Source organism: Protopterus annectens, chromosome 1.part1, assembly GCF_019279795.1.
Source record: "Protopterus annectens isolate FY-2018-M chromosome 1.part1, PAN1.0, whole genome shotgun sequence".
Classification (NCBI taxonomy): Eukaryota; Metazoa; Chordata; order Ceratodontiformes; family Protopteridae; genus Protopterus; species Protopterus annectens.
Window position 1 is genome coordinate 1,912,017,126 of NC_056726.1, and position 26,851 is coordinate 1,912,043,976.

The window sequence follows — 26,851 nt, forward strand, 5'->3', positions numbered from 1 at the left end:
ACATTCCTCTGGAGTGTGTAACAAGGAGTTACATTATGCATTGAAAAAGGTATACAGTCCAGTCCCAGGCTATAGAGTGTTTTCTGCTGTGCTCTAAGGGGAAAATTGTGAAATATTACTCCTGTTTAAAAGATGGTCTCACATTGGAGTCAGTACTGAAGATTGAAGTTCCTTAGTTACTGACCAAGGATAGTAGGGGACATCACATTATTTGGTATCAGTTCTGTGGGTTATTGACCAGATATCACATTATTTGGTGGCAGCGGTGTGGGATTTTTAATTGGACTTCAGTAGCCTGTGGGCAGTTGTCATTAAGGTGTGCACTCTCGACAGTCACAAGGTAAACATACAGAATCTCAGTCCACCACAGTTTTATTGGTTTTTAGTAACTTAGTCAGGGACAGCAGGCAATGATGCCAGCAGAAGACTATAGTCAGCTGACAAAGAACCAGTTGGACAAGGAGTGTGAAGCCAGAGGATGGGTGTATGTCAACCTGGCTAAGCAAGCAATGATTTCAGTCTTAGTTGTTGCCACCGGTCAGACCAGCCATTCAGAGGATATCCAGATTGGTATTGGGGATGTGCAGCCTGCCATGACAGGACAGTCCACATTTTCTTCAGAGGATCTGAGAGTCAATCTGGAGTTATGGAGACTGGAACTGGAGGTTGAGGAGAACCAGTGCCAATATAAACTGGACGCCAAGGAGAGAATGCGATGACAGGAGGCTGAAAAAAATGGAGAAGCAGTGCCAATATGAACTAAAGGCTGAGAAAAGGGAGAAGCAACGTCAGTATGAATTGGAGGTCAAACATTTAAAAGCCGGGGAAAATGGGAGACAGCGCTAGCATGAAGTGGAGATTCTTACCCTTCGAGAGGGTCATGGAGGCAATGGGGAAGGGAATAACCCGACTCTAGAAGCTATAAAAGTTATTAAACTGTTTCCTCAATATAGGGATGAAGATGTCTTTGATAGTTGTATTCATATATTTGACAGAGTATGTAAGCAGTATGGTATTGACCATGAGCTCTGGGTTCAGCTCCCAACTCCATTACTCCATGGCAAAGCTGTTCAGATCATGTCAAAACTGTCTGATGTAGATTGTTTGAATCATGTTAAAGTAAGAAACTGTCTTTTTGATTGTTTTAAACTAACACTGAAGCTTATAGAAAAAAAGAGAAGAAAAGATGCAATGCAGATGAAAGTGTACATAATTATATTGCTGATTTAAGTACTTACTTTCACAGGTGGGTGACAGGTTGTCAGGTCACCACTTTTGAGGGACTAGTAGACCTTTTGGTGAGGGAACAAGCCCTCAGTTCTTTGCCTGATGACATGAGAATTAGGTTAACAGACTCAGAGTGTAACTCTGAGAGGAGCTGGGGAGAAAATGGGAGATCTACTTAGCAAGCAGAGCACCGATGCATAAGTAAGGGCTACCTAGTGCTGGATATGGACCTAAAGGAACCCATGGGGACAGTCTAAACCACTCCAACAGAGTACACCAGTAACAGGGTAAACTACTAGTCCAGGTACACAGTTAGGGATTAGATGTTTCAAATGTAACCAGAGAGGCCACATAGCAGTCAAATGTCCATTGAGGAAAGGTAATAAGCAAAAGGTGAGGGATACAGTAAATAGGGATTACAAACTGCCAGTGGTATGTTATTTTGAAACAACAGGGGTGCCAAACTATCACCAGAATTTGTATCCTATCTTAGTAGATGATAAACAGGTTACTGTTAAGAGAGACACAGCTTCTGATATAAACATTGTGAGGCCTGCAGTAGTTAGAGACGATTAATAATTGCTTGGACAGTCAACTCCAGTCAAAGCTTTGGGAAGGACCCCATTTCAAATACCTTTTGATAGGGTTCATCTTGACTGGGAGGGTGGAAGAGAAAGCAAGCAGGTAGGTGTGTTTGAGAATATCCCTGCACATGTCCTCATAGGGAATGAATTTGATGATGCAGTACCTTATGTGCATGCAGTGAAACATAATTAGGTTTGGAGACAGGCATGTAGGTCTGGTAGCCTGAGGGAGACCTGAAGCTGGTACTGCTGTGGTGGCTGTTTCGGAGAAGGAGCTATCATGTAGCAGTAAATCTGAAAGTGAGCCACAGTTGCTGGTAGGTACTGATATTCCTTTGGACACAGTGATTGGAAGGACAGAGGTGAGTGATAGTACCTAGATTGTCAGTGAGGCACAGCTGTCAGAGGTTACTAAGCATTCCTGTGGAAGGGTAGCTGGAGAGGGTCACAAATCTAGAGTTGAGACAGGCTGAACTTACAGACCCTGCATAACAAAGCTTGAGGGAGATGGCTAAGGAGGCATCTGAGGCTCAAGGAAGAGGGGAGTATGTATACTTGAACAAAGGTTTGTTGTATAGAGAGTAGACCCCTGAAGTTGGGGTAGAAGATGAGGTAATACTGAAGTTGGTAGTGCCTAGAGCTTACCATCTGCCACTTTTAGCCATAGCACATTACATCTCTTTTTCAGGTCATATGGTATAAAACATACTAAGAGATGTACTGATGCAGAATTTCTATTGGCCTGGGCTTGCAAAGGATGTGGTAGAACATTGTAGGACTTGTGAACAGTGCCAAAAATTTGGCAAGGCAGGTGAAAAGATTAAGACTCTGTTAATGCCTTTGTCTATTATAGAAGAGCCATTTCAGAGGGTGGTCATGGATATTGCGGGGCCCCTGAGTAATCCAAATTCTACAGGGAATAAATATATCCTGGTGGTAGTGGATTATGCTGCCAGATATGCTGAAGTGGTGGCTCTGTCATCTATTGAAGCAGAAAAGGTGTCAAATGTTTTGCTAGAAATATTCAGCAGGGTAGGTTTTCCAAGGAAGATACTGTCTGATCGAGGTGCCAACTTCATGTCAGACATGCTGACTTGTTTGTGGAAGTGTTGAGGGGTGAAACATCTAAAGACCACCCCCATCATCCCCAGACTAATGGTCTTGTGGTGAGGTTAAACTTTATATTAAAGATTATGCCATGTGCATCTGCAGACCAGTTCAAAAAGCAAGATTAACCATTAAACCCAGTAAGTGTCAGGAGGGTATGGCAAAGATCACTTACTTAGGACACAAAGTGGGGAGTTTTAAAATTAGGTCAGAACCTGTTAAAGTTGAAGATATTCAAGCATGGCTAGTTCCTGTTGCTAAAAAGTAAATGAGAGCATTTCTAGGGCCAGCAGGCTATTATAGGAAATTTGTGCCAATTACAGTACAACCACTCCTTACTAACCTAACTAGGAAAAATAAGCCAGATAAAGTAGTTTGGACCACAGATTGTGAGCAGGCATTCCAAAAACTTAAAGAGATTTTGGGTGGACTCTCTGTGGTAGCTAGTCCAGATTATAGCAAATAATTTGTTGTGCAAGTTGATGCTTCAAATTATGGGGTGGAGCTGTACTTAGCCAAGTTTCCCAAGGACAAGTTTACCCAATGGTATATCTTAGCCATAGACATCAACCTAGGGAAGAATGTTATGCAGCTGTGGAAAATTAATGTCTAGTCATAGTATGGGCATTGAAGAAGCTGCAGCCCTATCTATATGGAAGAAAATTCACTGTATTCACAGATCAAAACACTTTAACATGGCTAAATAGAGTCAGCAAGCAGAATGCCAAGTTACTGAGGTTGCACTCATATTACATGACAATACAACACTGCTGTGGGGTTAATAATGGCAATGCAGATGGATTGTCCCGGAGAGGAGTGGGTTGATATAGTCACAGAAAGACCCATTTTCTCAAGTATCATTTTTCAAGGGTCACTTGAAAGTAATGCTTGAGTCATGGGAGGAATGTGAAGAAATTAGAAACTGTCAATTATGCTAGCATGTCTGGCTGAACTTTTGTACACAATTTCAGATTAACCTGTGGATTATATCCCAGCATGACTTGCTATGATACTGTAGATAAGTTCTTATATGTTGATTAATACCCTGTACAGGATGTTTTTGAAGGTTGAACAGTGTTCTGTTACATGTGCAACTGCACATATTTGTGAAGGTGATTCTAAATGCAGACTGTCTCAGAGTCAGATTATTTGCAGATGCTGTCATCAGAATGTTTCCAGTTGCTCTGTGTTTACTTTCAAAGACTGAAGACAGGAAGGTACTTAAATAAACATCTGTCTGTTGATTGTAAAACAGTGGAATGAAAATAAGATCTGGAACAGTTGAAACATTTAACCTAGTATATAAAAGAGCCTGCTAAAGAAAGTTGAAGTCAGTTATAGTTCAGTTGTGCAGTTGTGCAGCTGAATTTACAAATCAGATCAGTTCAGTTCACAGTTGTACTGAGCAGTGGATACACAAAAGGACTCACTAAGAAATATAAGCCTGCCTTTGCTCTGTTGTGATATTTAGTTTAGATCAGGAATAGTGTTGTTTAGTCAGATAGGAAATTATAGCTAAATTAGAGTTTTTCTAAATGTTGGATTTCTATCCTTCAGTATTAATTTCATTTTCTTGGTGACTGAATTCTGTTTGTTTACTGAAATTACTGTTTTATGTTTTTAATCATTTTGCACATAAATAATTTTTTTTATTATCTTACATTGTGGCTGATCAATCAGTGTAATCTTTAGTGATTTGAGAGGGCTTATACCTGCTTTGATAACTCCTGGGCCACTCAGAAACCCTGGCAGCTTTGTATCACTTGCTAACATTTGTTTTAATACCTAATTTTAATAATTGGACACCTCTTTAAAAGGGGATGTAGACACTTTGGTTGGTGGCAGCATTTTACAGTATTATTTGGGGAAGGGACACAGCTAGAAATCTGTGGCAGGCTTTCTAAGAAGTGTTTTGATATGTGAGATTCAATTTATATAAGTTTGAGTGTATCAGAGGTCCTAAACTGGGACACATTGCTCTAGGGTGTGTAATAATGAGTTACATTATGGGTGGACAGCAGTATACAGGCCAGCCTCAGGTTATAGAGTGTGCTTCTGTAGTGGTCTTATGGGAAATTATGAAATATTACTCCAGTGTAAGTGATGCTCTTACTTTGGAGTCAGTAGTGAGGATTGACGTTCCTTAGTTACTGACTCAGGATAGTAGGGGGATGTCATGTTATTTGGTGGCAGTTCAGTGGGATATCCTTGCAAATGGCACATACAAATCATTATCATCATCACTTCTCCAAACAGAAAAACATAGTCCATATAAAACAATCCACAAATCAAAATTTACACTGACTTCAACCTAAAATGCTAAATAAAACAAAATAATAAAAAAATTAATAAACAGAATCATTAGTCACATTCCCAAAGTCAATTACATTAAAATAAACAACTTTTCACATTGCATACAGAAAATTCACACACACACACACACACACACACACACACACACACACACACACACACACACACACACACACACACACAAATTACACTACACTATTCATTAAATCAACCATCTGGAATATGAATTCATTCTTATTTCATCCAAAAAGATATAATGAAACAGCAAAAAACAAACCCCCGGATTCATGAAGCTCTGCGCAATGCCGGCGTAAGGCTTGTGCCGGCAGTGTGGCATAGATGTGGAGTAGTCACGCCATATGCATATTAATGAAGGTGCGCAGCCGCCACAGCCACGTGCATAGGAAATGTGCACGAGTGCAAGGGGCGTATCGAAGTTGCGCAGGGAGGCATGTCAATGTCGGCTTCTGAGGAGCAACCTAAACTGCTGAATATTATATTCTGCCAGCAATAGTAATCATACCTATCAGTGTCTGTGGAGACTGAAACGTATGCAAAGCAGAGTCCCTGTGAACAGAAAATGAAGACTCAAACACAAATGCATGGTAGGGAATAACGGGTCCCTACCCATGAACAAATGACAGGAAAACCGTGTGCCTGTAGTCCAACGTAGTGTAGACAGCTATACCATGTGGAAGTGAAATGTATCAGATGTTAGCGCGCTGCCAGTAGGTACGTCCAGTCCAACGGAGAGGGTCACCAGCCGACCCATAATTTGAGGGAGGGAACATAGCTGTGCAGATATGTCCATAACAAAATACACGAGGAGAAATGTAGATATAGGTAGTGACCGTATGTCTGAATCATATCCCAGAAGCCATGTAATAGTCACATACAAAAGGTATGTCCGTATTTCACATACCAAATGTGATAGGACATAGCATACGCATGTAAACGAAACAGAATGAGCATATAAACGAGCCATAACACCACGGACACATGTAGGCCGAAAGGAACAGTATGATCCGTACCGTCGACCAAGATTACCACCTGTCCCACTTTGCGAGTGACAGTCCCTCTGTGGGCAGATGTGTCCTGACACAAACATGTAAAACTGGCAAATGCCCAGAGAATATAGGACATTATTCCTCCGTAGACGTCATGCAATAGTTGCATTAAACATATTTCTCTGGACGTATAATACAGAAATGTCATAACAAACAGAATAAGATACCGAAATGCTACAAGAATAAGCTTAGATATAGGCATGAATTGTAAGTTCTATCTGCCGAACTGACCGTGGGTATGTGTCGGCCTGTAAAATATGCTGTGTTCACCGCAACTGTCACAGTAGGGTTGCCACCTTTACAAATGGCCAAAGTGGGACATGTTTGGTACAGACATCAGACTGTACAGGCTGACACATACCCATGGCCAGTGCAAAGGACAGAACATAACTCTTTTACCTACAGAAAAGCGTATTCCTGTAGCATTTTAGTTGCTTAGTCTGTTTCTCATAACAGTCAGGTATTTTAGATACAGAATTAACTGTTTAATGCAACTATCACATAAAATATAAGAAATATGTTTGTCCTAAAATCTCAGGACATTTGCCATATTGACAATTACATGTCAGGACACAACTGTCCAAAGAGGGACTGTCCCTCACAAAGTTGGACAGGTGGTAACCCTATGTCACACTGTGGACAATTGAAAAGGTGGAAACACAACCGTTGATTGTGGGGAGGCAATGTCCACATCAGTTGGACATGTGTAAGGAATAGCTTGAACATAGGAAAAGGTGCCATCCTTCCAGTGAGTAGAACAGGCTGGCAAAATCCGGAAGGCAGCTGTATAATCTGAACATGTATGTGACACAGTCGAACAGGTAGTACCCGGATACACCAACCAAGTAATGAAAGTGAAGTAAGGGCGTGTACCTATGTGCGTGAGGTGAAGATGCTACATGTGTTGAAGAAATGGACTTAATACAAAGTTTCTTTTGGGACAGGGGGTATCCACTTAGGCTTATCAAGAATGTCAAAAGGGAGGTCATGAGAAAACGGAATACCCACTTTTGGCCATTACTGACACAGAATTATTGTATATCTGGACATATTACAGACAATTCTTTAAGAACTAGAAATAATTCATTGAAGGAGAATAATACACCTCGCCTGATGGTTACATATTATAAAGGGTTACACTGGTTACAAAGAGGCATTAATGAAGTATGGAGAATGTTCTCAAAAACTTGTGTGGAAGACCCTACTTTCCAACAGCGATTGAGGTTTGGGTATAGGAAGAACAACAATTTCAAGAAACTTTTTGAGAGGAAAAAGGCCCTTTACGGAAGTGGAACACAGAAAAAAGTGGGAACATACAAGTGTGGCAGGTGTGGGCAATGCACCTTTATATTGGGGGAAAAAATGCTTTGGTTAGGTAGATTGAACCTAAAATTGAAAAGTATGGGCTACCACACTTGTCACACTCAAGGTGTGGTTTACCTTGCACTCTGCTTGACTTGTGGAAAATACTACGTCGGTAAAACCGAACGTAAGTTAAAGCAAAGGGTTTATGAACATACAAGAGACATAAACAAAAGAAATGACAATAATGCTCTCTTTAGGCACACCGAAGTATGTATTAATGCCAATATCAAATTCTGGGTGATAGAAGAGGTTATAAGAAGTGAAAGAGGAGGTGACTGGGAGTCCCTTCTAGAATACAGAGAAATGATTTGGCAACTCAGGCTTGATGCCTGTGGTTCTAATGGGATGAACGATCATATTTCGATAAAACCAGCCCTGAAACTACTATCTAATAACCCTAAATTGACCTAATATCTTACATTATATATTTTTAAAAAAATGTTTTATATATGTGTAATATTAAATAGTTTTTCTACATTCATTACTACATTATATATATTTTATATATTATTATACAATACACAAGTATTTTGTATATATTTTTGGTAATATTTTAGGGTGCATTATAAGGAATATATTTTGTATAGTGGATTTTGTATATAATTTTTTTAAGCATTTAATTTGGATGGATGACAAATACGACTATATTTTGTGTTAGGAATATATATGTGTAAATATATAAATAGTTTTTCTTATTTACTATATATCTCATTTTTAGATGTGGTTTTTATTGCATACACTGTGCAAAGCTTATATTTCCATTACTTGTTTTCACTTTTACTTCTATATTACAAATAATATTGAGCTATAATACAGTTAACAATTGGACAATTTATTTAATTGATCTGTAATTAATTAATTAATCAGGTGACTATGTATTTAAGACCATTTTACTCTGCAGTTTATGGATTCTGATGAAGTCTAGAAGGAATAGATGAAAGCGCGCTCAATCCTTTTTTGTGTGGTATACTGGTCTTGGTGTTTCATTAAACGTTCGTTTTTACCTACTGAGTGACTTATTTGCTTCTTGGAGTGGTGTACATCTGGCTTTTGTGGCACGAGTATTACAGGAGGATACCCTTTATGGTAAAAGCAAGCGGACTACTATTTGTTTTTTATTTACACTGTGGACAATTGAAAAGGTGGAAACACAACCGTTGATTGTGGGGAGGCAATGTCCACATCAGTTGGACATGTGTAAGGAATAGCTTGGACATAGGAAAAGGTGCCATCCTTCCAGTGAGTAGAACAGGCTGGCAAAATCCGGAAGGCAGCTGTATAATCTGAACATGTATGTGACACAGTCGAACAGGTAGTACCCGGATACACCAACCAAGTAATGAAAGTGAAGTAAGGGCGTGTACCTATGTGCGTGAGGTATAGCATGTGGACAGCAAACATGGCAGGGTAGTCCACACAACCATAAAGGTACCCGACACATGTAGGGTAGTCAATGTGTAACTCTGGCCATGTCATGGGCCAACAACCAAAGTAGTGCTCTATGGGGTGTGAGTAATTCGCGTGTGAGGGGTGTGTGTTTAATGGTAAATTCCTCAAAGGCGATACTTGTGTCGTATGCAGAAAAGGTGAACTGGAGGTGTATGAGGGGGCAGCAGATGAAGTGGAAAGAAACACAACCTCATGCAGAAACAGCTGCAAGACAAGCAGACAGGCCATAGTGTAGAACACAATCCCACAAACATATGAATATGGAAATATGCGAGACAAATGTATACATACAGCACCATCACATACCCACAGATGGGTCCTGATGGAACTGGCCATAATAAATGCAACACACCTGGATGCATAATAGCCTACCCAGCATATCCTCCACAACACACAACCTGCCACCATACCAGAACGTCCACCAATTCCAGTCGTGCTTGGTCCACTGGTTTGTTGCAGAAACAGCTACACACGGTGACCCCTACACATATGTAGTAAGTATTGTCACCCTAGGCAGTGTCAGGATTGCAAACCATGTATCCCCTGCAGGTAAAACCCCCTGCACATTTTCATGAAGCCACAAAAATCTTCGGTATATAACTTGTTTTCGTCTTGACCAATTTTTGGGATATCCCTCACGGGATGACCAACTTGTGTAAATAGTAGAATGGGTATGACGACATGATGTCCAATCCAGTAGATATCTGGACACAAGTCAGAATGTGCAGTGGAGGTCCATGACACTGTCCAGCCCTAAGTGGGCATGCATAACCTACCACCCAGGATAAAATACCTTCCAGTGACGCACGTGTCCAGACACGAATAGGAGGGAGAATATAATGCACACATTTGCAAAGTGGAAAATGGCATGAGGGCGAGGAAGACACTACATAAACAGGTCAACCCTGATCAAGTGTGAAGGACACTGTGTGCAGTCGTGACTGACCATACCTGTCAACCTGTGTGAGCAAGATATCTGGACAGAGCCATGAATATAAGTGAGACAAAGGTCCAAACTCAGGGACAATCTGTAAACATATCTCTTAGAAACATAGAATTTGGTAGAATAACAGTTTGCACATTGGCATTAATGTCTGGAGTATGAAGTCTGAAACCCAACTGTCTGTCAGCACGTTCCGACTGCAGTCTTTAATGCTGAGTTACTGCTGTGCCAGAACACAACAGCGTATTACAGAGGTCCATGCCATACCACTCAACTGTCCAGATATTCGTAGAATGACTAGGGTCACCACCTGTCCCACTTTACGAGTAACAATCCCTCTGTAGGCAGTTGTGTCCTGTGAAAAAAATCAAGACATAGCAAATGTCCTGAGAGTTTATTTCCCAATTTACTTTAATAGTCGCATAAAATGGTTATTTTATATATGAATCCTCAATATGTTATGTGAAGTAGTATAAGCAATTCAAATGTTACTAGAATAAGCTATTATATGTACAAAAAAGGTTAAAGTTCAGTACTATGCACGGCTGTAGGTATGTTTTGTCCTGGAAAATCTGACATCACTACAGAACATGTCCCACTTTGGGCAGTCGAAAAGGTGGCAGCCCTAAGAATGACCACAGGTTCGCCCCATAGTGTTGGTGTGTGCCTCCGACAATCTGCACCAGTGTGGTAAATAGCTGAGGATTGATGTCAGTAAATAATGAGAAATATCCTGAGTATAAGACTCCACAACCTGCAGAAAAGTCATGTTAATGCAAGACCTAGCATTCTATCAACATTGTAAGCTTGTAAGAGCAATCGTTAAAATGTGTCCCTAATTGTCCCCCCATCGTGTAGGTTTTGTGCAGGTTAGGTACTCTAAGAGGTATGGTCTGTACATATTTACAGGAACAGCCCTTCACACTTGTGTAATGTACAACCGCATACCTGTAGTCACTTCATGTCCAAAAATAACAATCCCCGTATGACTGTATACAGGTAATAGTCAAATGTGAATGGGAACACCCCTCACCGGGGAGTATGGACTGTAACAAACCCACCCATAACATGTAATGCCAACAGAATTAGCTGCTGACAGGTGCCCAAACACCTGTGTCTATAAACACAGGTAAAACTTCAAAATAGGGAGATAAGCCCTGTCCATATGCTTCGTCTGACATTTGACCTCGGCCAGGGAAGTTCCGTTCACCAGGTGGACAAGCCTAAACCCAGATCACTACACGAACACCCTAACAATCAAAGACCTGTATGTGGCTGGACTATATGCCTTGGTGTTCTGCATACCCTCAGAGTGATTAACAATGCAGCCGGAGTCCACAGCAGTAGGCAATAGGGAATGTGTAATATGTAGTACCGCCTTTTTCCCAGCAGGAGAATGGATGCCTGTGTCGTAGGTGAAGCGGTAAGGTGTATGTTGATGTAGCTAAGTACTATGGGTATGCATATCAATGAGGGAGAACACCAATAGAATAGTGGTTTCGGTATCCGGCCAACGTGAATGCAGTCCCGGTTGACCTACGACCACTGCACATATAACTTGAAAGTGTAATTAAAGCGTTCATGGAGTACACACATTTAAATATGTAAAGGTGAACTTGTGTTTCGCAGTAGTCCATAAACTGGAATACAGATATGTAACTGTTACGGTCAGAATTATGAAAGTTCACAGAAGCACAATTATCTATGAAACACATGTAACCCAAATTAAGGATATGCAAGTGCGCCTGTGCGTATGTAATCCGCTCACAGAATAGAAAATGAATGGTGTTTTCCCCACGTTCCATGTACATGGCTCATACCTGTTAAACCCCTAAAGTACGAAACCGGACAAAGCCATGACAACAACTGGTACAAATAGGGACAATCCCCAGATATTGCCCTAACAAACATATAAAGTGGATAGAATAACAGGTGTGTCACTAGCATGGATTCTCTGAAGGGTATGAAGTCGTAACCTGAAACATTTGTCATTACTTACCAACGTCAGTCTTTAATGATATGCCACTAACTTGGCAGATAGACACAAGGTTATGAAAAACGGAGCAAAGATAAGAGGCAAACAGCTGTACATGCAACAAAAATCTGTGCAGTTGAAAGGTATGATATGGAGATATATATACACATATATCCACAGACATAATCCAAAGCAAATTATGAGATGAGGAATGTACAGACATATGTATATATTTATAGATATATATATATATCTATACACACACGATACATGAATAGATATATAAACAACAAACATATGTCCCTGTACATATAACACATGTACATAAATAGTGACCTAATATGGATAGACAGACAGACATGCATGACAGAAGAATACACCGATGGTTTCCAAACCATTTCCCAGAAAGTACCAGTGTGACAGGGCCTGCAAGTTCTACATGTTAAACATGAATATAGGTGTCCTTTGCAGGACCCCAAAAATTGATCCGTACGAAGTGCGAACCATCATTGATGCTAAAGATGTCACAGCTGCAACTACGATATAGCTGTACATGCAACAGTAGCAGGTGCAAGGGTAATAACACATGGGTCGATTGAATGTATGACATACGAGCTGATATCCGCAGAGTGGGGAGTGCACGAAAGTGTCCTCACATTTATTATCGCTCACATTAAACATGTCTAATGGGTACTGTGGAGGTGTGTCAGGTATGGGAATCATGGGTATGCAGAATTGGGCCAAGGTGCTGGTTGGCACAGATCTATTAGGTACGCCCCATGAGAGTGATCAATATACCTATGTGGTTATAGCACACGCCTATATTCACCAAAAAGGTGCAACCCACCCACTGGATATTGTGTAAACCATTGGGGGAAGACGTAGGGACCTATATCAGTGTCATGTAGGCGATTATCATGGATGGACATGCATACGACCAAAATGGTAACCATACCTGCCAGAATGTCAGAATAAGACAGCTGGACTAAGGCATAGTACATGACAGACAAATAGGGACTATATTAAATATACCTCAGACAAAGTCAGACCATTGATAGAATAATTGCGTAGTCAGGAATACAAATGTTATGAGAGTTAGTAATCATGAAATAGAAATGTCAGTCATGATTACCTAACCGCACAGTCCGTCATGGCTTGCCAGCAATCTATCAGAAAGGCACATTATCATGACAAATGTAACAGAATCAATGGTCAAAACCCAGGGCGTATACCCATAATGTGTACAGGTGAGAGGTATGAAGGTAACCCGCCCTAATGAAATGTACAGAACTAGTGATACTAGGTGGACAGGTGAGAAGAAAGACGTCAGGACAAATGACAAAACATGTACAACTCATAAGCATGTTTGTCCACAAATGTGAATTACAACGTATGGCCTGTGAAAGTCAATGTGGAAGGTTAATAGACTCAAACAACATGTGTCCCTCAGGGTGTCATGCAGTGCCACCGATACAGTGTCTAGTCCACCATACTCATACGTGAGCTCTGCCACTGACGGAAAGCGCAAATACCGGCCTACACATAAGGTACATGATGGAATAAGTAGTGTGGATAAGCACCTGTTGGCCTGTGTGAGGAATATAACCCAGTGGGTGGGTGTGTTCAACAATAGGAATGTAATGGTAACTGGCCTGTGATGGCGCCATGTATTGTGTGTATTGGCGTAACTGTACGAATGTGCAGATGTATGCCTCATATGTGTGGTGTGTTCCTCTCACAATCTGTACCTGCATACCTCTCAACTGTACAGATTTTTGCAGAAAGTCCAGATTTTTGCCTCATATATTTGGTACATTTTTCATAAAATTGTGGTTATCTGGCAAATTAGTGCAAATCATTAAAGACTGAAGTTAGAAAATAATGAGAGACATTTGAGTTTCAGACTTCATACCCTTCAGAAAATTCACGCTAATGCAAAACCTGTTATTCTATCAACTTTTAAAGTTTGTAAGAGCAATATTTAAAAATTGGCCCTACTTTTGGGCTTTTGCCCCACTTTTAGCTATGGCTTTGTCCAGATTTCCTGCTGTCGGAGGTTGAGAGGTATGTGTACCTGTCTGCCAAATACCTGAGAACTGACGTCATTAAATAATGATAAAGATATGTGTTTAAGACCCCAAATCCCTAAGAAAGGGCATACTAATGCAACACTTATAATACTGCCAACTATCTACGTTTGTAAGAGCAATATGTAGAATCTGCCCCTATCTGTCCCCCATCATGTTAGGCTTTGTACAGATGTTTTGCACTAGAAGGTTGATAGGTATAATCAGAAACAGATACATGTCTGAGGAAACAGCATTATCGACCACAAGATAACGCAGAAGGTATGAAAAGCGCTGCAGTAGGAAGTTCATCCGCAGGTATGTGCTGACATGTCAAATGACACAGCAGTCTACAGGAAGTACCTATAGGGTGTCACCTTTACCAGTGATGACAGTGGGACATACCCACAGCCATGCATACACCACAAATAGACATAGCACACAGCAAAGCCTAGGCCATGATACACGACACCTTCGGCGTTTATGGATTGAGTGAGAGTACAGCAAGGAAAGATGATTGCCAGGCTATTCAGCAAACACCTGCAGGGGCGTGCAAGACCATCCTAACATGAACATTGCATGGACAATGTTGGGATTTGCAACATACCCCATTTGTATGTGTAAGCTACGCAAATGATAACTACGTGATACATGAAACAGTAAGCTGTCCATGCAAGAGCAGAGTTATGTGCAGAAATGTACCCGGATGTTATGCTACTAACGTTTTGCATGTTGTTAAATGGAGCAATGACAACTGCAAATACAGTATGAATACAGTCGAAGAAGCATGCCAATGTCCAAGTCCAAGGCCAGTGGTGGCTTTGTCCATTGGATATCAATAAACCAGTAATTGTCCTCCCCCGATCCCTGGTGTGGAAGCGTAGTGCAGCACCACGAGAATGCACTGCGTTTCGACACAAGACATATGGATAATATACACACAAAATGTAGGTTTAGTTCGATGTTAGTACGCCATGCAGATGAATGGCAAGCCGGAGACAACATGGCTACTGCGTACTTGTACCTATGTGTGGAAGCGCTCTGTCAGAGATGTAATGAAGCATTTTTAGGCAATGTGAGGCAAGTGAGGCTGAGGATAGTGAATCACAACATGTCATGCCATATGGGCCAAGCCTCTACAGTGTAGTTTAGGTTAAGGGGACTATTAGAGTAGAAGATAGTTGACAACAGGAGTGTGTATGTACAAAACACTGTAACCTCACCAGAGCAGTGTCACATGTGTGCTGTCAGTACTCAGTGGAAGAGGCGTGTCATGAGCTATCCCAAGGAACATCAGGAGACTGATGGCGTACGCCATGGATACCACCAATGTGACATGCAAACCTGTCCACAGTGTGTCTGCACCCGTGCGCACCAGTAAGCCCGAGTAAGTATGTGTGCACATGTGTTAGCCCATGTGCACGTGTGGAAGAACGAGTAAGCTAGTGTACGAATGGTGAAGCCCGTGTAATGTCGTGTATGCATTTGTAAGCAGGTATACATGTGTACTACACACATCACACACGTACTGCACACACAGACACATGTGCTGCCAATACTACACACATCAGTGAAATGGCACATGGATGGAGACTACATCATCAGAGGTAACAGTGCTGTAAACTATGCTACAGTGATGGTCATAGCTGCAATGCATCATGCCTGCTGAAGTACACCTGGAAGTAACACACTGTGTTTTAACAGCATGCTAACATCAATACATTGGAATAAAGCCACTGTGTGCAGCAGCACCAGGTTAGTCAGATCCTGCATCAATGTTACACATCACAGGTGGTGGCACAGGTGACATCATATGCACAGGGGGCGGTGTTAACATGTCCAGAGCTGTCATAGAGCCATCCAATGTACACGTAGGTGTGTGTGTGTGAGGGACAACGGTTATTGCATGGCCCAATGGTGGTGGAATGGGTGTGTGCATGTGATAGCCATAGCTGTTTGTGGTAAGTGTGTATGTCTGCATATACACAGGTACAGCATGTGTCAGCCATATACAGGAGGTTGTGGGACAGTCACAGACTGTACCTGCCAGGCTGTAGAGATCCCCATTACTGGCCATGGACACCCCTCCATGCATCCAACACAACCCAGTCCTGCACCTGTCAATGTCTACACACCACAACCTGTGGATAAACGTGTGTCTGTAATGTTAACCTGGGGTGCATAGACTTGACAGTTACTATAGATGGATATGAGCCATACTCACACTCCAATGTAATAACCACCACTGACTGTTTCAGAGAACTGCATACGACCACTCAAAGGTGCTGCACTAACATTGTTTCCAATGCCCGTGTAATACCCAGCAACACAATAACCGGTCACTACACATGTATAACCCACGATCACTACAGCACACAGTATGTGCACTATCACAGAGCCATAGCAGATGTACATACATCCAAGGTGTTCACGTACAGACAATGCAGCACAGTCAAGAGTGATAATCCCAACATACATATCTGTATATAATATATCCATATATATATATATATATATATATATATATATATATATATATATATATAGCTATATACATGCATCTCTCTCTCTCTCTATATATATATATATATATATATATATATATATATATATATATATATATATATATATATACACACACACACACACACACACACACACACACACACACACACACACACACACACACACACATATATATATATGTAGATAGATACACACACACACACACACACACACACACACACACACACACACACACACACACACACACACACACGTGGCAGGGTTGGGAGCAGAACATAAACATAAGCTCTGTACCACACAACAGCATTATGCAGTTACAAAATGCGCTCCCGTGATCAGTGGATGACATGATTCACACAGGCACATGTCTAGCCTGCAGACAGCAGCATCAAAGGCAAAGACACCGCACGGATGTTATGGAGAGTGAATACTGTCAAAGCAATGTACTGTTATCATGCAGCTGGAAACACACACACACACACACACACACACACACACACACACACACACACACACACACACACACACACAGACACACAAACACACACACTCTTGGCAGGGCTGGGAGTCGAACATACGCCTAACTTCCCTAACACACTACAGCATGACGCATTTACAGAACGCACTACCGACATTACTAGGCACAGCAGTCCCAGAGGCAGACATCTAGGTGGGTGTCATCATCCGCAAAGGCAAAAACGTCAGTAGCAAACTGCTGTGGTGTGCGGCATCTAAAAGCAAGACTGAGTCCCCAGGCGGACGGGTGCATGCGTGCAAACACACACACACACACACACACACACACACACACTTGGCAGGGCTGGGAGTCGAACATACACCTAACTACCCTAACACACTACAGCATGATGCATTTACAGAACGCGCTACCGACATTACTAGGCACAGCAGTCCCAGAGGCAGACATCTAGGTGCATGTCATCATCCGCAAAAGCAAAGACGTCGGTAGCAAACTGCTGTGGTGTGCAGCATCTAAAAGCAAGACTGAGTCCCCAGGTGGATGGGAGCATGCGTGCAAACACACACACACACACACACACACACACACACACACACACACACTTGGCAGGGCTGGGAGTCAAACATGCAACTAATTACCCTAACACACTACAGCATGACGCATTTACAGAACGCGCTACCAAGATTACTGAACCCAGCACTCCCAGAGGCATACTTCTAGGTGGGTGACATCATCCGCAAAGGCAAGGACACCGATAGGGAATGTATAGAGAGTGAGCAGTCTGAAAGCATATTACTGTCCCAAGGTAGACGTAGACAAACACACGGCAGTGATGTGATCGGGGCAAACAAATATCTACGGAGCACTACAACAACACTACATAGATACAGGACACGACACAGACAGTACACTCTTCAAGACAGCAACCAGTGTGTTCAATGTAGGCATCCATCGTGACATTGAAAATGGACACCTGTTGCCTGGATGACCACCATCGCTATACAGGATGTCAATGGCCATGCCCACACGCTTAGTATCACATGTCTGTTTGGAAAGTACTGTGTGTCCATCTACACAATGGCGTACTGGGCATGCTCACACACTTAGCAGTTGCAAAGGGCCGTCTTGCATGCATGCACACGGATTCTAAACACGGAAGGGCGCAGTTTGGAATGTACTGTGTGTCCATCTACACAACGGCATACTGGGCATGCTCACACACTTAGCAGTTGTAAAGGGCCGTCTTGCATGCATGCACAAGGGTTCTAAACACGGAAGGGCGCAGTTTGGAATGTACTGTGTGTCCATCTACACAATGGCGTACTGGGCATGCTCACACACTTAGCAGTTGCAAAGGGCCGTCTTGCATGCATGCACATGGACTCTAAACATGGAAGGGCGCAGTTTGGAATGTACTGTGTGTCCATCTACACAACGGCGTACTGGGCATGCTCACACACTTAGCAGTTGCAAAGGCCATCTTGCATGCACACGGATTCTAAACACGGAAGGGCGCAGTTTGGTATGTACTGTGTGTCCATCTACACAACGGCGTACTGGGCATGCTCACACACTTAGCAGTTGCAAAGGGCCGTCTTGCATGCACATGGATTCCAAACACAGAAGGGCACAGTATGGTATTACTGGCCCCACGTACATGAAGGCCACTCACATGTATTGACCAGTACACACTCAGGAGCTATCACAGATGTCTCAGGTGCATATCACAGAGGTACACACCACAATCTACAATGTAGTCCTCCGACATCACCATGTAATTGGACCAGCAATGCACAGCCATACATTAACACACCATGTGACTCATGACCAGTGCACTGTACATAGGTCTACAGCAACTGTGCAGACTACACATGTACCGACAGGGTTCCATCATGTGTTATGCATTGCAATGATACCACTGTACATAACCAGGTCAGCTCTACACATACCAGGGGCCCTGGGTCTTATACAGCTGTGACAGATGACTGTCGCTGTACACCAATGAACACACATGCTAGGCTATGTCATACATGTAATTGCAGTGGATATGTGCATGGACCACATACACGACACATATGTACATAGCATAGCTTTTGCTGTCCTCCATGCAGACAAGTGGCTACAGCAATCATATGCACGCAAATGGAAGGTGGGTCCATGGCTGTTAAATGTTAACAGTACATGAGGCAGCAATGTTGACTGAGGACACATTCCCTCTGTACTAATTACCCATGACACCCATCATATCATACAACAGTCCATGTGTTATGTATGTCAACACACATGTCCACCAATTGCAATGCATACAAACATGGCTACATGACAGGCATGTAGGACCTACACACATGTACAATCTGTAGTGTGCATGCAGCTACCATGCATGTGCAGTAGTTGATGTAAGTAACTAATCTGTGCCTAACTACAACATGCAGTTGCAATGCAGCCCCGTCATTGACACCTGTATATGGTGACATACTGACAGTACAGTAGGATGTACAGCAGGTATGGATGGATGTGTTTACATACAGTGGTGATCCACCTGTGTAGATGGATGTTTGCCGGGGATGGCTCACAGGTGTGTCACACGCTATCCTACCATTACATGTGCAAACAGTACGCTATGTTACCATTACTTGACGGTGGAGACATAAAACCTACACAGCGGTCAGGTGTCACTGACAGTACGTCACTTGACACCTGTAACACTTACATCCTCCTGTGTGCATATAGCAGCACAATTGCCGAAGGTAGTGTTGGTACACATAATGCGGCCAATACTGCTGCATGTCTGTCAGACATATCATCATATAGCAGGTGTATCATTCACAGTACTGCCATGTGTGTTTGCTTGTGTGACCATATATGCCACATATGGTGGGGAATACATCCCAATTGTTACACACCCCTGTACACTGTTGTAGAGATCTGTACATACTGCAGTGTGGAAAGCATGATGTAGGCAGGTGTGGTGTGTGTATCACACACATCAGCTATCCATATGTGTTTGATATTTGTGGTCTCCACAATGTGTCTGTGTATGTAGGTATGTATGGCTGTCTGGTGCATGGAGTGAGGGTGTATGCTACCATACAGAACACACAGGATCCCTAACCCCTCATGGTGATGCAGTCCACTACCCTGTTGATGCCATTGATCTCAGCCGCACTGGCTACATGTACATGTTCTTTCTCTGTATTGCGTTGTGTGGGTTCACAGTACTGTGACGGTGATGACCACATAGGCAAGGGTCCTCACCTCAACACTATGGGGTGTGCGTTATAGTGTTATTGACCCCATGAGTGTGAGCATGTTCCTGTAATGTGACAGGGTATTACTGCTACACAGTGAGGCATCATGCTATCAAGTGGCCTCTAACATTATCATTGGCCAGACAACTGTGTACAACCCCTGCACCATGTCAACATACCTGTGATGTGACCTGGTATGGATGTCACGTCTCTAGCCACTGCAGCCTATTAAACTGCCCACATGCTTCTGGATCAGTATATTTGTGGACATCTGTGTTATGTTAGACTTTCCAACAGTCAGGCTGAGGCAATGTATAGCATGCTGATATTGCCATATGTGCCTGTGAGTACTCCACAGTTACACATGGGAGACTGCAAACAGTGCTACCTGTAGCCACATGCAAGTAGACCATAAGGAGGGAACCAGGGCATCATTACCAACATGCTGTTACTGTTGTTACCGAGACACATACTGTGAACATATAACAATGCATGCTAAACCTGTACTACATGGTATGTCTGGTGCATGTCAACAGCACACAACTAATGTAATATACACGTCTCTCACTATTCACACACAACTAATGTAATATACACTTCTCTCACTATTCTTACACAACTAATGTAATATACACTTCTCACTATTCTGTTCACCCTGTGCATCCGACCATTTGAGCATGTCCCTGCACCAATGGTGTGGATGACAGGGATGTGGCACAGGCTTCATCATATGCACAGGGTGATAATGTTTGCCAGGAGCATAGGCTGCACCAATGGATGACATCCTGTGTGTGGGTAAGGGCCAGTGATATGATTGGACATGTTTGTTCAGTATGCATGTGGGTGTTGTGGTGCCCTACAGATGTCTTTGCTGTCTGCGTGTATGTGTGCACACAGTTCTGCCTTTTGTGGGGCCTACATGGGGTATTATTGACAGCTCCAGATTGTACAGACCAGGTTGTACAGCTCACTGTGTCCGGCCATGGCCACGTGACCTGTGCCTGCCAGGGGTGGCACGGGCACCACCAGGCGGAGGTACAGGTTGGCTAGTGTCTGACGACACATGTCCACTGGAACTGTGTCCCTGCTGGGAACGTCCAGGGCTATGTCCACATGGCCTGCTGTGTCTGGTGTGGACAGAGCAGTACCAGCTGCACTGCTACTGCTACCAGCAGTATGGGAGTGGGCATGTGAGGTGGCATGCTCATGTTGACCTGCACTAGGTGGTGTAGCTGGCCTACGTCCATGTGGCCTACGCCTCACTCCTACCAGATGTTCCAGCACAGACAGCTCACGCTCGCGGATTGCCATGCCATGGTCAAGGATTCCAACCATGTCACTCAAACACCTGTCCAGAACATCAGCAATCTGCTGTTGAGCATTTGCCATTGCCTGGATGTTGTCATTTAGGGTACGGATAGCAGCCCTCTGCAGCCTCTGCCCTTCTCTGTTCTGCTGTTCAGCACGTGCCTGTGCTGCCATTACAGCCTGGAACATGCATCTGAGGATACCAGCTGCTACGCTCTGTCCTGCAGGTGCATGTCTGCCAGAGGTCCTCCTACGAGCAGCACCGGCCACATGCCTGTGTGGCACATCTGCAGTCATTACACTGACACCATGGTGTGTAGATACACCTTCTGTAGCCACCACACATTCCTGTTCCACACTAACAGATGCTGACTGTCCTTCCTCTATGGCCACTGGTGATGCGGTATGTGTTGGCAGCAGAACTGTGTGTGAGGATGTTAGAAAAATGTGTATTTGAATATATGATAAATGCTAGTTTAAAAGTAAAGTAGTATATAATGCATTTTATTCTATTAATCATATAGTAGAAAGGATTAATTCATGTTTAAATGTAAAGTAGTTTTGAAACTGCAGTGTGGCTTGAAACAAAGCTGACCTTTGACCCTGGCAGATGCCAGCTTAGCAAGTTTTAATGTTTATGCTTTTCACAAGTGATTATCTGCTGGGTCAGGAAATTAAATGTGTGAAATAATGAAATCTTCTGCTCTTTCCTGCTGGGATGATTTGGCCTTGTATATGTATTACTGAGATAGCACGCAGCTGTGTGAGAAAGTGTAACAGAGAACAAAGATGTGTATTAAAAGACTGAATCTGCTATTGTATTCGAACTGATACGAAACCTTGAAGAAGTAACTTTACAGAGAGACATTATGTCTGACCGGGTGGATAGCAAGGCCGTATTGTAACCAGAGGAAAAGTTTTTTTTAAATATACAGCATCAGCAGATTTAATGAATAGAGGACTGTAAGCTAAAGTGATGTAGATGCCCTGTGACATACCATGTCAGTAAGGTGAGCACAGCTTGAATGTTAAACCTATATAAAATTGTGTGCTTCCTGTTTCATGTCAGACAAAATTCTGTACTTGTACGTTTTTTGCCTCCTGGTGTACACTAGTAAACTTTTGAATCTGAACCTCCTGTGTATTGAATTCTTGATTTTATTTAACAGTTTGGTCCTTCTTAGCCTGAAATTCCCTCGGACAGCTGCAGATCAGAGTCTACCGGTGGTCGAATACTGTGCAGGAGAAGTTACCGAAACGGTTCTTCTTGGGTGAAAAGACCTCCGACTGAATTGTCGTTTAAAGAGGCTGGCCACTTTCTGATCTGTGGCCGAAGAGCAGACATTGGACAGTTCAATACCGGAGGCTCAGGTAGGAAGAACTTACCTTTTTTCTGTTTTAGATCAGGGACTAGGTTACAGTATATTGTTGTCAAGATTTGTTTTACAGATCAGGGACAAAAGGAAGTACTGTATATTTGGTCATAGATCAGGGTAACAGAATAAGGTAGGCAGTTATTCTAGTAACACTGCGAACAGGAACTGAGAATTTGATATCACGTGATAAATAAAAAAAGGGTTACGTAACATTTTCTTTGCCATGGGTAATCAGTGCACTAAAACATCGCGAGATCCGCCCCTAACTGAAGACGCAAAATACATGAAATCACAACGTTCCGATAACGTTAGGTATTATACGAAATGGATTAACAAATATGAATTTGATGGTAAACTAGATAAAACTTCACTAGTTAAACTCCTTAAACAGCTTAAATCTGATGCGAGAGGTCAGGCAAAAAAGCAACGCCAATTAGGCATTCCTCAGGCACACAGGTGGATTTAGGAAGTAAATCGTAGAGAACAGAAGCTAAAAAATTCAAAAACATTGTTTTTAGACAAAGAAGATAATAACTTGGTAATAGCAACAGCTCCTCCTCCTCCTCCCTTGCCCCCTCCCTTACCCTTTTCAGGATATGAAGCGAGTGGACAGGCTGGTCCACCTCCGCGTTATCCTGAAGTTTCAGCAAGACCACAACCATTTGTTAGAGATCCTATTGAAACTAGGTCCCGAACACGTAAAACACATAGGGACACAGAATCATATCAAATAGAGAGAAACCTACAGGATGAGAGTGAGGAAGAAATATGCCCACTTATAGAAGTTCCAAATCCTCAGGCAGGACAGGAAGGGCAAAACCCAACACTCTTAGTATATAGACCATGGACAGCAGAAGATATCCAGAAGGCTACTGAGGGAATCCCCCATCCGAAAGTTAATTTTATGAAATTTTTAGAAGATTTACAAGGCATGAGGTTGAGTTACCACTTGAATGGGGAAGAAGTAGAAAAAATAGTAAGACAAATTATAGGTCCAGAGTGCCACATGATTTGTGGCACCTGGAATCCTCGTAATGCAGAGCTTAGACCACTCCCACATAGTGACGCAGAGTTAGACAACAGAGTGAAAGGTCTAACAGACCAAATCTCTGAGAAATGGAAACCTAGAGCAGACTGGACTTGCGTTAATCAATGCATACAACAGGAAAATGAGACAATAGATGGGTACTATACTAGATTATTAGAATGTTTTAATAATCATAGCGGTATGTCGGTTCCTGAGAACCAAACGAATGATTCCCTGTATGAATAACAATTGAAAAATGCATTTTTGAAAGGTTCCATTGCACCTATTAGTAGCTTCATTACGAAGCATATGATAGACCATCGAACAGGGAGGCTACAAGCCTTACTTGAATACGCTAGACATGCTGAAAGACATTTTAATAGTAAAAAGAAAAAGAAGGCGCAAGTCTTCACTGCTGAAGACGGAGCTGAAGTGTTTGTATTGCAGTCAGGTAAAAAGGGCAAGAAGAATGCCCAGGGAAACAAACAGTATGACAAACGATCAGAATATTTTGAAGAGAGAAAAAAGAGAGGTGAATGCTTCAAGAGCGGAAAAGGGACATCTAGCAAGGGATTGTAAGCAAAACAAAAGGTAATTACAGAAGATAAGGAGATGAGGACTGACTATATGATAGTGAAGATACATCATGTGAAAGTCAGAAATCATCAGGAAAAGTTAATAAACAGAAAACAAATGTAAATGTGATAGAAGGAGTAGAGGAAGTGCAAGTAGATATGGAGGATGAAGAAAGTGAAATTTTGGACTTAGCATTATTGAGTTTAGAGCTCTACTTAGCAGATCTGAAACCGAAGTTACACTTCTGGTGGAGGGAAGGAAGTCAAATTCCTGTGTGACTCAGGAGCGTCACGGACTTTGATACACCCCTCCAAGTTACCAGAACATTCCGAATCACCTGATTATATACTAGTGAAAGCAGCAAAAGGACAGCTATATAGGGAACCGCTTTCCCATGATATAGCGATAACTGACCCTGTTTCAGGTATGACCCAGAGAAGTAAAATTGTTGTTTCTGCAAAGTGTCCAGTGAACCTATTGGGCAGGGACCTTATGCAGATATTTGGCATAGCAGTAGTTCCAACCGTACAAGGTATGGAGGCACAGAGACAAATGGATACCTTTGTAGTGGGATCGGAGGGTGAAACTTTTTACTGGTACAGCTAGGACCTAGTCACGACTGGTCCAGGGGCAGTAACCGAGGAACTGATGAATGTAGCCATCAGTAAAGCCCCCTCCCTTGACACTGATCAACAGCATTTGTTACACTGTGCTCTATACTACTGTACTACACCAGGACCTGATAGAAAGTATGAGCAAGAATTGTTCCAAAATCAAGCAACTAGATTGGTATTGCATACTTTGTATTGGGATACTGAGGGGAACAGTGTAGTTAGCTGTTCATTACCTCAAAAATTCCTTGCATTATATAGATCAAATCGATTACCACATGTCAGCTTGATAAAGAACAAAAGTGTCAAATGGGCAGACTTAGGAGAAAAAGTAACAAGATGGGAGAAACAGACTGATTTAGAACTATCAGAACAAGGGATACAAAAACAAAAACTGAATTGGTTAACACAGACACATCCAGCTGTACACTTGCAATCTAGTGAGGACAGCTGATTAGCGTTTTTATTATTAGAAGAAGAAAAGGCTTTATGTGAAATTCCAACAACTCTTTGGTCAACAGGCAAGTCAGATGTAGGACTTATTCGAACAGCAGGACCAGTTACAATAACCCCGAAGTCGACATTTAGACCACAGAAAAGACAATACCCTTTGAGAAAGGATGCAGAAATAGGAATTAAGCCTATAATAGCAGCATTACTCAAAGAAGTACTAGTAGAATCTCTAATTCACCATGTAATGCACCCTATTTCCTGTTAAAAAGCAAGGGAATGGCGGATGGTACAAGATTTACAAGCTGTAAATAATGCAATAATACCTAGAGCACCTACGATTGCCAGATCCACATACTTTGTTAAATTATTTAGAACTGCAACAGAAGTATTTCTCTGTGGTAGATATTAGCAATGCTTTCTTTTCAATACCTATACATCCTGATAGTCAATATTGGTTTGCATTTACATTTCAGGGTAAAAGGTATACGTATACTCGACTACCACAGGGATATTGTGAGAGCCCAACAATATTTTCACAAGAAATGGCTAGCAATCTGGCAGGGTTTACCCCACCGGGAGGTAGTCAAATTCTACTTTATGTAGATGACATCTTGCTAGCAGCCCCCACCCAGCAAAAGTGCAGGGAGGATACTGTAGCATTATTGAAATTTTTACCAACACAAGGACACAAAGTGAACAAAAGTAAGTTACAGCTTTGGAGAAAACAAGTTAGATACTTGGGATATGTAATATCCAATGAAGGTAGAATATTAGATGAGGAAAGAAAAACAGTGATTTTGCAAGCACCCAAACCAACAACCAAGAAGGAAATGATGTCTTTCTTGGGTACAACTAATTTTTGTCAGAGCTGGATACCAAATTATGCTTTGGAATCTGCTCCACTGACTGACTTGATATATAAGACACCAATGGCAGCACAAGATATCTTACAATGGACACCCGAAGCAGAAACGGCTTTCTGCAGGTTGAAGCAGTTGATAGCTTCTTCATTAGTTTTAGGACTTCCAAATGATCATAAACGATTCTTTCAGACCGTAGATTGTAAGCAAGGATATATGACGTCAGTATTGACGCAACAACATGGGGATAAGCAATGCCCCATAGCCTATTATTCATCACAGTTAGATCCAG